This window comes from Gorilla gorilla, chromosome 3, assembly GCF_029281585.2.
Source record: "Gorilla gorilla gorilla isolate KB3781 chromosome 3, NHGRI_mGorGor1-v2.1_pri, whole genome shotgun sequence".
In the NCBI taxonomy this organism is placed as follows: Eukaryota; Metazoa; Chordata; class Mammalia; order Primates; family Hominidae; genus Gorilla; species Gorilla gorilla.
In genome coordinates, this window is record NC_073227.2 from 151,766,153 (window position 1) to 151,783,307 (window position 17,155).

The following is a 17,155-nucleotide window of genomic DNA, read 5'->3' on the forward strand; positions in this document are numbered from 1 at the left end:
TGTATTACATTTTGGACAAAAATAATGTATTTGGCCCATCTCAGAGAAATGGCACTTTGGGTATGTAAATAGATGTGGTGTGGAGAAGAAAGGTGTGGCCCAGGACCTGGTTAAGGCAAAAAGAAAATTCAGCTCTTTATGAAGCAGTGAGTTAGAAAATGCCTGATTCACAGCTGCTGTGAAACTTCTTACTGCACACTAAAAAGTAATTTTCTAATACTATATTTTTCTGCCCACATCTTCCATCTTGTGGAACTGAAAATAGTTTATTTTGTGAGAGTTTACCTTAACTTCTCAAATTAAATGAAGAGTTTCAGATTTTAGAAATAACAGGAATGGACTTAAAAGTTTGCAAATGTGAAGTAGAAAGTTTTAGATTTCCAACTTTAATATGGTGCATTTAGATAGTACCTGCAGATATGATCAAAATATCTCCATTAATTTTTAAGAAAGCACTCAGGCGGCCATAATTGTAGACAGATTAGTTAAACACTTTAGGGGTAAGATTCAGATTCTCAGAATACTGTTCTATCTTTGTCAAAAAGTCAAATTTTATGACAATAGTTTGTAAGGCCTAGAACACCCACAAAAGACAAATAAAAATACGAGTATAAATATATAGTCTATATCACATTTATTGTTTAATTCACAATTCTGTTGAGAGCACTAAATGTTATTTTAAAAACTTGAATATCCAGAGTAAAGAGAAATTAGTTCTGACATATGAAAAAATTTTAGCAGCTTCTGATGATTACTTTGTACCTTCACTGACAATAAATGCTGCTATGTGCTTTTTGGTTATAATTATTTTGGCATAAACTTTCTTTCTTTGATTCTAATTTATACAGGTAGTGTTTCTGAAATTCTCTGTTTAAATGTCAATCTTGAATTACACTCTCACCGGCTATTACAACATATGAATAAAGAAACTGAAAAAGTTTTAGATAAGAAACTTTTATGTATGAGATACTTGTTTGTCCAATGTTAAAAAAATGCACTAGGCCGGGCGCAGTGGCTCAAACCTGTAATCCCAGCACTTTGGGAGGCCGAGGCAGGTGGATCACGAGGTCAGGAGATCAAGACCATCCTGGCTAACAAGGTGAAACCCCGTCTCTACTAAAAATACAAAAAATTAACCAGGTGTGGTGGTGGGCACCTGTAGTCCCAGCTACTTGGGAGGCTGAGGCAGGAGAGTGGCATGAAGCCAGGAGGCAGAGCTTGCAGTGAGCCGAGATTTCACCACTGCACTCCAGCCTGGGCGACAGAGCAAGACTCCATCTCAAAGAAAAAAAAAAAAAAAAAGCACTAATTACTTTCAACTTTCCACTGACTCTCACAAGTTTAAGGTCACATTTTCATCACAGCAATAGTATTACTAAGTCATTCTTCAAATCATTATCTCACTCTAAGCCTAGATTGATTTATGCATTTTCTATCTGCATAGTCATGCATTTGTAATCACAGTTGTTATAATTCTAGCTTTATAATTTACTTATATCATTTTTGCTTATAAATAGATTTAAATAATGTGTTTATACTGCATTATGTATGCTGTTTGGTTTCCCTATTCAACTGTGAGCATCTCAAAATCAGAGGCTATTCCATATACATTATTTTATTTTATTATATTTCCTCATCCATAGAACACAACAAAAGTACAACATAAGCAGGATAAATGTGTTAAATTTGATTCACAAATGTTGTAAAAGACATGCTGAACTTTAAAAAATGTATTCAAAGAGAAATACTGAAGATTACATGAGACAAGTATTTACATTTTATGTTTAAATATACCTATAAACTAGTTGAACTCAAATTAACTTTCTTTGCTGGGTCCTTTGCTGCCAAGCTTTATAAAGAAGCTGAGCACTCCATTTCATATTTGAAATCTTTTAAAATTTCTATTTTACTTTACCAATTTAAGACTCGATCCGTAAATGGTAGTCAAATGTTAATCTTCTTTTGATTTTCCAGAATTAGGATTTTCATGCCTGTTGTCAGTTAAAAATGCTAAAACCTGGAATATAACATGCATTTAGACACAAAATTTAGAAGTCAGGATTCAAACTTAAATGCATTCTTTATCCAAACCCTTCAGAAAAATGTGTGTGTGTGTGTGTTTTTTGCACAACTCTTACTCAAGTTACCTTACTTTGTTTCCTTATTTTTATACTGTATATTTCTTTTTGATTCACACTCATTTGTTTTCACATTTCATGTTATCCGGACCACATCCAAATTAAAGGATATCACTATAAAATCTGAAATGAGATCTAAGAAAAACTGTGCTTTTAAATTTCACAAACGTTGTCATTGTTCATAATAGAATAAATTATATTAAAAGTCAAACAACAAGCTGAGCACACTGCTTTGGCAGAGTAGTTAACTCAACAATGCACAAATGATGCAAACTTTTGATGACAAGGATCTTTGCTAAAAGATTAAATACAAATGCAGGCATTACTTTGGAGAGCCTTGAGTCTAGTTATTCCGTGATAATTAGTTCTTCTCAACTTGCTGAAAGTTATTCCCAGGGAAAAAAAATAGATTATATATTGAGTTCCCTGGGATGCGTAACTCTTAAGTTAAGCTCAAAAACATATTTTACATTTTTCTATGATGAAAACACTTTTCGTTTCCTTTCATAAGCAGACAAGTAGACACACAGAAATAAATTTACAGCCTTAATCTCTTTGTTCTGTGGATAATATGGTTTCATTTTATATATTATTTGATAGTATTCCTATGGAAAACATTGAAAAATGAGTTGAAGTATTACCTGTATGCTCAACTAACAAAATAGTTAATAAAATTTATAATTCAGACAGAATATATAAAAAAGAATGAATTACCCAATATGGGAATTCCATGTTTTACACTCATTTTTTTCCTCTTTCTCCTTTCCATTGGGTTTATGTGCCATAAACGCTAAAATTGACACTTGAGACCATGAGCTGCAGTATTTTGTTCTCTCTTTCCCACACAAAGGAAATCTTGAATAGAAACATTTATTTCTGGTTTGGTAATCTCTCTACTGAAGTTGAAAAATTAAAAAAAAAAAAACCCAAAACAAACAAACAAAAACAAACCTTGCTGAGTTTTTACATCCAATGTAAAATCACTAGATTTAAATGGCACTTAAAAAATAATGACTTTTTTTCTGCAACCAAGTTTATAAAAAGGAAATTTTGGCTCATGGAAAAGAGATGAATGAATATAACTAGACTTCTGTTGGAGAGATTTATGGTATATATTTAGCATCTTAGACAATATAATAAATCACTGCCATAGTCAATGTGAAAAAATACATTAGTTGCCATTTGTTTTTCATCAGCCTATCTGGATTCTTTTCAGATGTCATTTTCAAGATTTATATATCAGTGTTATTTTATATAATAAAAAGTCTATTGCTGATTATACAAAAAACTCTCAAATATAACATTGCCATCCTTTTAATTTTGAAGCTGCTCACATGGATACTACCAGCTTCATTGTGAATCACTGAAAAAGAGGACACAATGCCAAGGAATCCAAAGAGAAGGCAATAATGATAAATGCAAGTTATCACAAATCTCTATGTAGCTGAATATCATATATTGACATTTTCTTTTTAGGTAGCGCTGGTGGATCAAGCTTAAATATTCCCTTTACTTCTATAAAGGTCCTTGTCTATCATATGTTGTGTATATTGTGAAATCCACTGATAGTTTTCTGTGTCCTGCAAAGTTGTATCTTCATTAGTCCTGCATCAGATATAAGCTCCTGATAATTTTATTCTGTCAACATAGTACTCTATGTGTAATGATACATAACAAATAATGTTAAAATTAATTTTAATGATGGTGATGATGAAATAGAAGAAGACCACAACTAAAGGCACAGTTCTTATTTAAAATTATGTAGGCCGTGAAAATCTCCCAATATTTTAAGCATAAACCAAAATATCAAAAAGTGTTCTTGATTTATGGCTATATATAATTTGCTACAATTAATATGAGAAGAAGGCTTTACTATATCAGTCTAAATAAATAAATGGAGTTTGACCTTAAAAAGTCATATGTTTGGGCCAAAATTGACTAAAAATAATGTAGTTCAAAGAAAGCAATATGCATAATTGCTTTCATATATCTTTCTATATTAGACAATAAATACTAACTTTCTGCTTGCTTTATTTTCTCAGAGACAGAACACTTTTGCTAAATCAATTCAAGGATTAAAGATAATTTCTTAAACCCAAGTCTTTTATTCATCCTGATTACTATTGAATTGCCTTTAATACCCTACCTATTTAAGTATTTCAGAGAAGCTCTCACAGAGTTAATCATGATAATCTTGCAATATTGCAAGGTTAATCATGTTAATCTTATTTAATAATTTACTAATATATACATTTCAAATAAGCTATTGTCAAATTTACTTAAAATTTGGAAAGTTTGATATACTGTATAGATTACTGCAATAATGAGAATAATTTAGAATGTTTTATTTTTAGCAGTGATTGTTTAAAATGTTTTAAGATGCACATTTTCAAACCCATACTAAATAAGGTTTTTCCCATGGGTAATCAAAGAAGTATTTTGAATTTGAATCTTGCTTATTCAAATTAATTTAAAGTGTGGATCAACTCTTAGTCCTCTGGGTGCATTTACATCAACACAAAAATTACATTTAAAAATGTTGTGTCCTCTCCAACCAAGTTAAATCAATGTGCTTGCATTTTCCCTGAAGGCCAATATAAATGCAAGAATGCAATTTTAAGAGTGAAGGACCTCTATAAACAATATTCTGTTTCTAATTTCTGGAAGGTGAAACCAAAAGATTGAACATGGTAACCTTCACAGCATCTTAATTACTTTTATGTTAAAGCAGTTACCATTTCTATAATTAACATAATAAAATCCATAAAGCTTAACATGAGAAATCAAACAATAACCTCAAATCTGTGCATAAACATTAACGATAAATGCAAATACATTTATATTTTACCAAATGTGTCAGCATATGATTCATTACATCCTCATATATTTTTCCAAAAATGTAAAGTATACTGTAGTCCAGGAGGAAAGCTACATGTGAGAGATTAAATATGTATCTTGTCACACTGTCACTACACTATTTAACTGCAGCACTCAGATAATCTAGATCTATTTTGAAACTGAATAGGAACAGCCATTTAGTGTTTAAAAGGGACCTAGAAGTTACTATGGACCAATACACTGAGTTGTTCTACCTACATTTTACTTATTTTTGTCTTGGAATCTTCAGTTCACATGTTAATTTGTCAATTTAAAGAATAAGAAAGGCTGGGTGCAGTAACTCATGCCTGTAATCCCAGCACTTCCGGAGGGCAAGGTGGGAGGATTGCTTGAGGCCAGGAGATCCAGACCAGCCTAGGCAACATAGCACAACCCCATCTCTCTAAATAATTTGAAAAAGTAGCTGGGCATGGTGGTGAACGCCTTTAGTCCTAGCTACCTGGAAGGCTAAGGCGAGAGTATTGTTTGAGGCCAGGAGTTTGAGGCTGCAGTAAGCCAAGATCACACCATTGCACTCTAGCCCAGGTGACAGAGCCAGACCCTCTCTTAATAAATAAATAAATAACAAGAAAAATGAGTTTCTGGAAGCTTATGTGACTTCCACATGATGCTGTGTGTATTGATAGGAGTATTTGATTGTTTATTTATTTATTTTTGAGACAGAGTCTCGCTCTGTCCCCCAGGAAGGGAGTGCAGTGGTGTGATTCCAGTCACTACAACCTCCACCTCCTGGGTTCGAGTGATTCTCATGCCTCAGCCTCCCAAGTAGCTGGTACTACAGGCACCCACCACCATGCTAAGGCCAATTTTCGTATTTTTAGTAGAGATGGGGTTTCACCATGCTGGAGAGGCTGATCTCAAACTCCTGACCTCAAGTGATAGGACTGTTATGTGAAGCCAGCTCTGCTCTAATTTGAAAGCTGATTCTGCTTTTTTAACTCCTTCACTATTTCTAGGTATACACAGATTACTACCTGAATTATCTGTCACACTGAGGGAAGAGAGAGACCCTCTCATATTGTTTTATACTCAGTACCTGTTTTAAGAAAAAAACGAGGAAGTGAAACCAAAGACAGGCAGCCCGGCGCCAGGCCCAAAAGTGGGCCTGGGCCTGCTTGGCCTAAACCTAGTAGTTAAAAATCAACTCATGACTTAGAACCCGATGTTACCCATAGATTTCAGGCGTTGTATGGGAGAACATTGTGAAACTCCCTGCTCTGTTCTGTTTCTTTCTGACCACCGGTGCATGCAGCACTTGTCACATACCCCTTGCTTGCTCAAATCAATCACGACCCTTTCATGTGAAATCTTTAGTGTTGTGTGCCCTTAAAAAGGACAGAAACTGTGCACTCAGGGAGCTTGGATTTTGAGACAGTAGCTTGCCGATGCTCCCAGCTGAATAAAGCCCTTCTTTCTACAACTTGGTGTCTGAGAGGTTTTTTCTGCGGCTTGACCTGCTACAACACGTATTTCAATATCTTTGTTCTAATATTGAAATTAATTATAAAGTAATTGATATAGAAGGAGCTTTTGGAATCATTTAACTGGTCCCCTTTCTTTTACAGATGTGAAAACTAAGCCCCAATAAAGTTACAGGATTTTTCTAAGACAAAATAGCTTCTTAATAGCAGAGGCAGGACTAGAAGCCAAGTCAATCAATGAATACTCTATGTATACCAAACATATCTTTTAATGATCATTTACTCAGTGTATATAAGCAAATAATTTAGAATACATGAGTGACACAGATATGTTGTGCCTCATGGGGTAATTTTTGCTCAAAGACTATTTACATGCCTTATATAGACTTAATTTCCATCCTCTCTTATTAGGTCTGACATTTCTTCCATTGGTTCAGTAGGTTTCGTTTTACACACACACACACACACATTACATATATATTTTTTGCTTCACAGCAAATGCAGAAAATATATACAAAAGATCACTACTGAATTTTCTTGGAAAGATAAAACATACTTTGTTTTAGGTATGTTAGATATGAGTTCTAACTTTCTCTTCAAAGAATCAATACGTCAATATTGATTCAATTCAATTCTTTACCTTCTACTTTTAAACTTGACTTCCTTGTAAAGCAAGCTTTTCCAATTACCTGCTCCACCCTGACTCATTCCCATTACCTGCTCCACCCTGACTCATTCCAAATACCTGCTCCACCCTGACTCATTCCGATTACCTGTTCATTCTCCACCCTGACTCATTCCGATTTCCTGCTCTGCCATAACCATTTTTCCCGCCAAACCACTCACCCTGTCAGTCTCTTTAAATTAGCCAGTCGGAATTAGTTTAGCCTGTGTGGTCTAACCCTAGCCAATAGGGGAATGACACAGCAGCAGGGGACACATGCATCAGGAATAAGACCCCCTTTTCTTCCCTTGTCGAGATGTGCTCTCACCATTGCTCCATCTGTGAGGTTGAACCACCCTATAGAAGTAAACAGCCTTGCCGAGAAGAAAAAAAAAGAAAATTTTATATTGAGTGCTATTTCTTTTGTGGTACCGAAACTTTACTTATAACAGATATTTAACTTTATTGTGCTCTTTAAGTTACTCAGTGAATTATTTAAAACATACCAAAGAACCTGGCCTTAAGGGCATGAAGCAGGGTTGCAAGAGGGAGTGGAACTTGGATAGTTAAGAATTAAGTTGTGTAATGGATCATGGAGAATCTTCCAAAGAAGGTTCAGTGAAGACAGGACTCTGACCACCTACATGGGAACAGGGAGGGATGTCAAGAAGCTGCAGGCAGTTCCTAAATCATAGCAAGGATGTTCATTTAGAAAGGCGTGGCTGGCAGTGGTATCAAGAGAGAAGAGGTTGTGGAATGAGGGGTTTAGCAGAGGAAATCAGGAAGTCATTGTGCTTTACAGTTCTACCAAGAGGAGATGGTTGGGATGAAATATTCTTGATATTTATACCCTTATTTTCTAATAGGGAACAGACGTGGTTATTTGAGGATGCTGCCATTCCAAAATTGTTGGGCACACAGATAATACATGACTTTGCAATTGGAGGGCTTGAGTGTTTTCTCAGGTTGTAGGCAGTTGTAATCTCTTAAGGAAACAAAGCAGCAGACAAGGTCCTTACATTTGTATGCAAAAATTATGCCTTGCCTATCCCCAAGGTGTACTGTCCCATAAAGGCCAGGAATTAGGCTACTTGATTTCCCTGGGAGTTAACCTACAAAGGGCAGCACAGTGTTGATATGATTATAAACCATGTAAATTCTACATTATTCTGGACTCCCAGGAAAAAATAAACTTTTAAATATTCTACCATTATAAAAATATTAAAAATAATGTAATAATTACTTCACTTAATGATGTTGTTACGCTTGGGACACTTAAGTATTAGCAAAAGAAATATATTAATTTTAATATTAATATGACTTATATAAATTAAATTCCATACACAGTTGAAATTAAAGTATTAATGGAGTCTTTGGTACCTCTGAAAATGGAAAGACAAACAAATAAAAAACTGCAATGAAAGACTTGAGTGCTGGGCTATTAAGTGATGTAAACAGAATTTTCTGTGTCATTCTATGTCCCTGGGAATTAGTTTAAGTTCTAAATAACTGGAAGAAAATATTGCTAAAATTAAATTTATCATGTTTATTACATAATTTATAGAAATATCAAAGGCTTGTATTTCACTAAAACCCATATAGCTTTCTGATCATAGTCATGTTTAATGTGTTCTGGACAATAAATCTTTGTTTTGTTTTTTTTCTTTTTTCTTAAGCTGATTTTATCAATGCATTAAACAAATTTTTAATTTAGTCATTATTTTTAATTGACAAATTATAGTTGTATATATTTGTCATGTACAACATAATGTTTTGAAATATGTGTATGTTGTGGAATGGCCAAATCAAGCTAACTAACATATATATTACCTTCCATACCTGTCCGTGTGTGTGTGTGTGTGTGTGTGTGTGTGTGTGTGGTGAGAACACTTTATTTATTCTCTTAGCAATTTTTAGGAATACAATACATTTTTATCAACTGTAGTCACCACAAAGACCTCTTGAACTTATTCCTCCTGCCTAACTGAAATTTTGTATCCTTTTGTATCTCAGTATCCACCCTCCCAACTAGTCCCTGATAACCATCATTCAACTTTCTGCTTCTATGAGTTCTACTTTTTCAGAAGCTACATATAAGTGAGATCACGTAGTATTTGTCTTTCTGTGATCTTGCTTATTTCACTTAGCATAGTGTCCCCCAGGTGCATTCATGTTGTTGTGACTATAGGATTTCCTATTTTCTTAAGGCTGAATAGTATTCCATTGTGTACATATTATTATGTCATACTATTAATATTAAAATGTTCATATTGTGTACCATACTTGTTTTTGCTTAATCTTAATTATACTCTTTTAAATATTTTAACACAAATAGCTGTAATGATTCTACTTGCTTTGATTTCTGAAAACATTTCCCCACTTCAACATCACTTTTTCTGCATCTGAATGTCCTTTTTAAAAACTCAAAATAAAATGAATAAATGTCATTCACATGCTTTGGCAAAATTATTCAATTGTAAAAATATTTAGCCTATGTGTTTATTTTGCTTTGAAATTTATATAACATCTAATAACACAGGATGCATTATTTTATATGTCAGATCAAATATATGTTTCATTAGAGGACTGTAGGTCAATTCTTATAAAACTTTAATTTTCATACAAGTCATTTGTGAATCTTGCTAAAATTGCAAATTCTGATTTAGTCAGTGTAGAGTGGTGCCTCAATTTTGCTGCTGAACTTTGGGCAATGATTTGTGTTGGAGGACTTTAGAGGACAGTGAGGTAGATACAGCTTCAGTTTTCTCTGTGAAACATATGTGAGAACAATACTACTACAGGTCAATGATGTGTGGTGGAAATTTCAGTTTCAATCAGTTCATTATGAATTGTGTTATCCAAGTCAGGAACTCAGAGGATGTTTTTTCCATGTGTATGTTTTAAAGTTACCTCCTTCACACTGTGCCCATCATTTAAAGATTTATCAGACTCTGTAAAATACCGGTTCAATAAATTATACCATTATTAACACAATTTTATGTGAAGAATAAAATATAAAGATATCTCTAAGATCACTCCAAAATAACTTACATTTAGCTTTCTTTTTCTTAGTCTTCTTCTTTTTGTTTTGTTTTGTTTTTTGTTTTGTTTTGTTTTTTGTTTTTTTTTTTTTACATGAATTCTTGCTCTGATGTCCAGGCTGAAGTGGAATGTCATGATCTTGGCTCATTGCAGCCTCCGCCTCCCAAGTTCAAGCAATTCTCCTGCCCCAGCCTCCCGAGTAGTTGGAATTACAGGTACGCACCACCATGCCCAGCTAATTTCTGTATTTTTTTTAGCAGAGACGGGGTTTCAGCATGCTGGCCAAGCTGGCCTTGAACTCCTGACCTCAAGTGATCCTCCTGCCTCGGCCTCCCAAAGTGCTGGGTTTACAAGCATGAGCCACTGTGCCTGGTCTTTAATCTTCTTAATAAGTTGTCAAAATCTAATATTAGCACATCTTATAAAAAGGTAGAACTCTTCTCTGTATGGTAAAAAATACAGTCATACAGTAAAAAAGGAGAACAAGTCATTATTGACAATGAGAGAAAAAGTAAAGAAAATCTACTTTTTACAAATTTTTCTGTGGACTAGAAAAATGTCTAGCCGTGAATGTCATTTAAAAGTTATTATATAATGAACATTCATGTAATGATTGCTTTTGTCAAGAAATAAAACATTGCCAGTCTTTCCAATACACCTTCCTGACTGACACCCTCCCGTCTTACAAAGATTAGCCTTAACATGATTTTTATGGAAATTGATTTCTCAGTTGTCTTTTCAGCTTTAACTTCCAGGTATATGTCCTTTAACAATATAACTTGTTTTGTCTTGTTTTGTTTTGTTGTAAAGATTATACAAATGGTGCATTCAGTATATGCCTTTTGTTCTGACAGCTTCTCTTCAGTAATGTGGTTCTAAGATTCATTAACGTTTTTGTTAGTAGCTCTATTTTGTTAATGTTGACTGTCTATACTATTCTTTTATATGCATACCATCACAATTCATTTATTTTTTGATTGCTGAATATTTACGTTGTCATCAAATTGTCACCATTTTAAGTAATATTGCAGTTAATATTTTTCAATATGTATCCTTATATAGGTATGAGTATATAACATACAAATACAGATGTAAAATCTCTGGGTTATAGGGTATAGATTTCCTCAACATAATGAAATAAATACAGTGTTTGTTAAAATAACGATTTCAGTTTACATTCTCACCAGTGGTATGTGAGAGTTGTTGTTGCTGTTGTCAGTTTTTAAAATTTTTATCAATTTTTGTTAAATTCTGTTGTGATTTAATTTGCATCTCCCCTAAATACCGTTGAAGTTATAGGTTTGTCATATGTTCGTTGGCCATTTAGATTTCCTTTGTTTATTTATTTATTTTTGGAAGTGAGAGTTCAAGCTTTAGCTCATATTATTTTCTTTTGGGCTGTTCTTTTTTAAAAATTTAATTACAGAGGGACTCTGTACATTTTGAGTATTAGTGCTTTTAGGTGATGTTAATTGCAGATATTTTCTTCCAGTTTTGATTTGATTTTTCACTATCTCTCTGTTATGTTTTGATACAGAAGTTCTTTGATTTAAGTGTTTGTTGTCCAAATTTGCCATGTTTTTCTTAGTAAAATTCATTATTTCTTCTTTACATTTAATGTCTTTTTATTCAGAAACCATACACATTAATTCATGTATTAATTATTCTATATAATTCTCTAATGACCTATTATTTTTTATTAGATAGGCCTATAGTCAACTGGAATTCATATTTGTTCATAATATGGAGTTGGGGAAATATTCCTTCTACTATATAAACATACAAATACAACAGTGCCATTTATTGAAGCATTTTTTTCTCAAGTTCTCTACAGTGCATTTTTTCATGACTCAAGTTCCATATATACATAGGCTTTTTTTCAAACTTTGTATTCTATCATACTGGTCTTTTTGTTTTTCCTTACATCAATATATGTGTCTCTATTTATTATATATTTTTAATAAATATGGTTATAAATTCCATATATTTCTTCAAATTTGTATTTTTATCAAGTTTATCCTTGCTATTCTCATTTATATTTCTATATATATTTTAGAATTAGATTGACAATTTCCACAAAAATTCTGATGGGATTTTGATTGGGATATCTTTGAAATCTATAGATAAATTTGAGATGAGATATCTCTGTTGTACTATTGAGTTATTGAGTTCTTATCCATGGATATGATTTTTATCATTTGTTCCCATATATTTAGATCTTATATCTCACACACACACACACACACACACACACACACACTCTATATATACCTTATATGTAGAATATATTATAAACTTATTCTGTAATCTCAGCACTTTGGGAAGCTGAGGTGTGTGGATCACCTGAGGTCAGGAGTTCGTGACCAGCCTGGCCAATGTGGTGAAACCCCGTCTCTACTAAAAATAAAAAAATTAACTGGGCGTCATGGCAGGCGGCTGTAATCCCAGCTACCCTGGAGGCTGAGACAGGAGAATCGCTTGAACCTGGCAGGTGGAGGTTGCATTGAGCCGAAATCACACCATTACACTCCAGCATGGGCAACAAGAGCAAAACTCTGTCTCAAAAACAAACAAAAACACATATTCTTCTGGATATATATAAAAGAGAAAAGCAAGAATAAATACTATGCCAACATGATAATATTTATTATTAAACCAGTCTCTAGTAAAAATACAAAAAAAAAAAAATTAGCTGGGCGTGGTGGCGGGCTCCTGTAGTCCCAGCTACTCTGGAGGCTGAGGTAGGAGAATGGCGTGAACCCGGGAGGCGGAGCTTGCAGTGAGCCGAGATCGCACCACTGCACTCCAGCCTGGGCGACAGAGCCAGACTCTGTCTCAAAAAAAAAAAAAAAAAAGAGAGATAAATATATAGCTATGAGTATATTTTATCTCTTATTATATTAAGCCAGTTTATTTACTTCCTAATTACAGTACATGTTCATCAAATATGACTATAGAATTTTACCATTTTCTGTATCTGTTAATAATGATGCAATTTTTATCCTGGAATCTGTGTATGTATTGGTGAATTCACTAATTTTTGTAAAGCTGAACTCGCATTCATAATATAAATATAATTTGGTCAATTGTCTTTAGTTGATAATTTTTTTCTGGATTATCTGTTGTCTATAAGCTTGGATTTAAGCTGTTAATAATTTCTTCAGAATTTTTTTTATGAGAAACACTAAAATTATCCTTTCTTTTGTCGTGCTTATTGGGTATAACTGTGAAGAATAAGCAGGCCTCTCTAACCCAGGCTAGACAGAAAGCAGAAACTGGGCACATGTTTAGATGGAAGTATATTGTGGGGTAATGTGATGTGGGAGCAAGAATGAGGACCAGGCTGAGCCAAGCAGGAAAAAAAGTAATGTCTACTCTGTCTGCTGTCTGGCATTCACCCATATTTGCGTGAGAACATTTATTTCAAGAAGTTAGAAGAAGAAGAGCAAGATAAATCCTAAGAAATTATATGGAAAATGTCAATGACAGGAGAAGAAATTAAAAGAATGTAAGTATACAATAGAAAGGATCAACAAAGGCAAAATATTCTTTACAAATTATGTGCCTAGACTTGACACATTAAGGCATTTTCTACTCTAGGTAACTACTTGATATAATATTTATAATTAATTTTGTAAAGGCTTTAATGAAATATATGTATTAATAACTAGGAAAAGGTAAGTGAATCCTGGATTTTGTGAATAGAAATACTAGGTTCATTGAAAAAAGATGATACTCTTTTCCATAATATTTGGTTCAGTTTAATAAAGAATTCTCTATATTTTGTAATCAGGTTTTTACATATCTAGTTGGCAGTGTTTTCTTTGCTAAGTGTGAAGTAATAGCTCAGCTTTATTTTCTGAAGTAATACCTCATTTCTTTGGCTTTTAGCCATAATCATCATTTCTCAAGTCAAATGAGTACATTCTGTTCGGCAAGTTCTTAGGTCTCAAGTTGATTTAGAGGTGTTTCAAATATTGTTCACAGTTCTGCATGCTTGATATATTGGGTCATAAAGAAGTATTAGAATGAAATGAAAATATTAATTAACCTAGGAAGAATAATAAAAGCTTGACTGAAATAAGTGTGTTATATAAAGCAAGTATTTTTTTCTCACTTATCTCAGTTAAATTTTTTCTGCTAATTCCCCTTGATATTTACATTTTGAAAAAGAAAGAAACAAGGCATCAGTGATCAATGACCTTCTTTTCTATTTAAATTATTTTCACCCAGCAATCCCATTACTGGATATATCTCCAAAGGAATATAAATCATTCTATTATAAAGACACATGCACACGTATGTTCATTGCAGCACTATTCACAATAGCAAAGACATGAAATCAACCCAAATGTCCATCAATGATACACTGGATAAAGAAAATGTGGTACATATACACGATGGAATACCATGTAGTCATAAAAAAGAATGAGATCATATTCTTTGCAGGGATATGGATGGAGCTGGAGGCCATTATTCTTAGCCAACTAATGCAGGAACAGAAAACCAAATATCACATGATCTCACTTATAAGTGGGAGCTAAATGGTGAGAACACATGGACACATAGAGGGGAACAACACACACTGAGGGCTATCAGAACGTGTAGGGTGGGAAGAGGGAGAGGATCAGGAAAAATAACTAATGGGTGCTAGTTTTAATACCTGGATGATGAAATAATCTACAAAACAAACCCCCATGACACACATTTACCCATGTAACAAACCTGCACATGTACCCCTGAACTTAAAATAAAAGCTAAAAAAAAGCTGAAGCAAATACTAAAAAAAAATAATGAATTGTTTTCTTTAAAGTGGTAAAATTACAATATTTATGTATATATTTCTTTTTTTATATCTATAAAGATTTTAGTTAGAATATTTTTAGTTATCTTAAAAAAGAAATGCTGTCATTTTATATGTAGGCATAGAACATTAAACTGTTTTATCTCTTACCTTAAAAAGAAAATTGTATGATGATTTGGTATTTTCATTGTTTCCTGCATATTTTATTGAGTTATTCACAATAATATAAACTGTGAATTTTTTCCTGAAGTGACAGTAATTTAGAATCCATCAGCGTGTTAGTCATTTACTTTTTCTCCACAATGTGCATTATTTAGCATTTTTCTGTGTAAATTATTATCTATCATCATGTTTTCCAGTTACTACCATTAGCCTGACACTTGAGTATTCTCTATTCTGACTGCTGTGGAAATTAAAAAAAAAAAATCAACTCCCTATATTTTCACATTGCAAAAAATCTTAATATTGGTAGTTATGAATTCTAGTGTTTATTTCTACAAATCCTCTAGAAAAGTTAAGGAGATATTATTTGAATTGAACATCTTTCTTTACTTTTAAGATTAGTTTAAATTTTTTAAAATTAAAACAGCAATATTTAATGTGACTTTCATTTTGTTAATAGAGTCATTTCAATTATATTAAAATTAATTCATTTGATCCTAACCCAAATTACTCACAATAGTTTCCATAGTGTAATTTGAATTTCTCTCAACAAAGGTTGGAAAACTATGAAGACTCTCACATTATAACCAAGTTACACATGAGTTAATTTTAAAAAGTTAACATTAAGATATCTCAATTTAAGATTCAGATAGCCAATTTAAAAGAGAAGAAAGAACTTATAATGATGACTTACATTCAGAACACATTAGATAGAATCTCAGGTTTATTTTTTTCAAAGAATTCAGGTAAATACAGAAATTTTACTTTCAATGCAAGAGTAGTGACGCTTCTCCATTTTTTCTTTGAAAGATTCAATTTTCTGTTTAAATAGAAAATTATTTCTATATTTTCGAAGCAATATTAAAGTTAACATCAAAACAGTAATTTTCACTTACTAGAAGGAAATTAAAATAAATGTAAGTTACACTGAAATGATCTATAAATTTACATAAGCTAATTTTAATATGACATTTATGTATTTAATAAAAGTCACCTGTACTTTGGGAGGCCAAGGTGGGCTGATCATGAGGTCAAGCGTTTGAGACCAGCTTGACTAACATGGTGAAACCTTGTCTCTACTAAAAATATAAAAATTAGCTGGGCGTTGTGTCATGTGCCTGTAATCCCAGCTGCTCCAGAGGCTGAGGCCGGAGAATCGCTTGAACCCAGGAGGCAGAATTTGCAATGAGCTGAGATCGCGCGACACTGCACTCCAGTGTGGGGGACAGAGCGAGACTCCGTTTCAAAAAAATAAATAAATAAAAGGCTACTAAATGACATTAGTTTTTAGAACTTTATTCTACCCTAAGGTAAAAAATAAGTGCCCTGATTACTTATTTAGAGATAAGTTTCATAGACCGGTATATTGAAAGTGGCGTGCTCTATTGTTTTGAAGCATTTTTGGAGTAAAATGTAGGCATATATCTTCTCAATTTGATTGTGATTGACTGGGCATTATTATTATTATTAAATTTTCTGGGGTAAGGCATGGAAGTCCAGGTTTTAAAAAAGTCCATAAAATTTAGGAGCTTGTGTCTCATAAATCTGATAAATTGAGAAACATTTTTCTACGTTTTAAAATTTTACTTTTTTCAGATTCCATTGGCCAGACAGAAGGTTAGATATTAAAATGATCAGTGTACAAATTTTTAAAGTAATGTTTAATGCTAAATAGCTTTTATTTTCATATTTAATAATAAAATATTTAGGCAGTTTTTCTAAAAAGTAGTCAATCCATAGCTGTGTTGTTTTCATTCTTGGCAGTGATATAGAAATTATAAAGGAAATCAAGGTCAAGAATATTATTGATAGACAAAATTATCAGTTTCTGTTAACATAGAGGCTGATGATGAGACTGTTTTTATAATCTTTGTTCTCAAATTGAACTTCCGCTTGGGCTCATTTAGTTGTTTTATAGAATTCTTAAAATAAATAATTATATTATTTCAATAAATTGGAAAGCAACTTTTTAGCTTAGAAACATAGGAAACAAAGAGCAAATATCATCAATAAGACTCAAATTTCC

At 32.9% G+C, this 17,155-nt stretch overlaps 1 protein-coding gene across 2 annotated transcripts in view; it reads left to right on the top strand.

Moving 5' to 3' along the window:
- The window catches only part of LOC129532903 (uncharacterized), a 175,584-nt gene extending 163,810 nt beyond the window's left edge, over positions 1-11,774 (top strand). The window contains exon 4 of one of the 2 annotated variants that reach the window (XR_010133258.1): positions 10,281-11,774. The gene's annotated coding sequence lies outside the window, so the exon portion shown is untranslated. Of the gene's footprint in view, positions 1-5,992; positions 6,021-10,280 lie in introns of those variants that run through there. The other variant, XR_010133256.1, reaches the window with a different exon arrangement.
- The last annotated feature ends 5,381 nt before the right edge of the window (positions 11,775-17,155 follow it).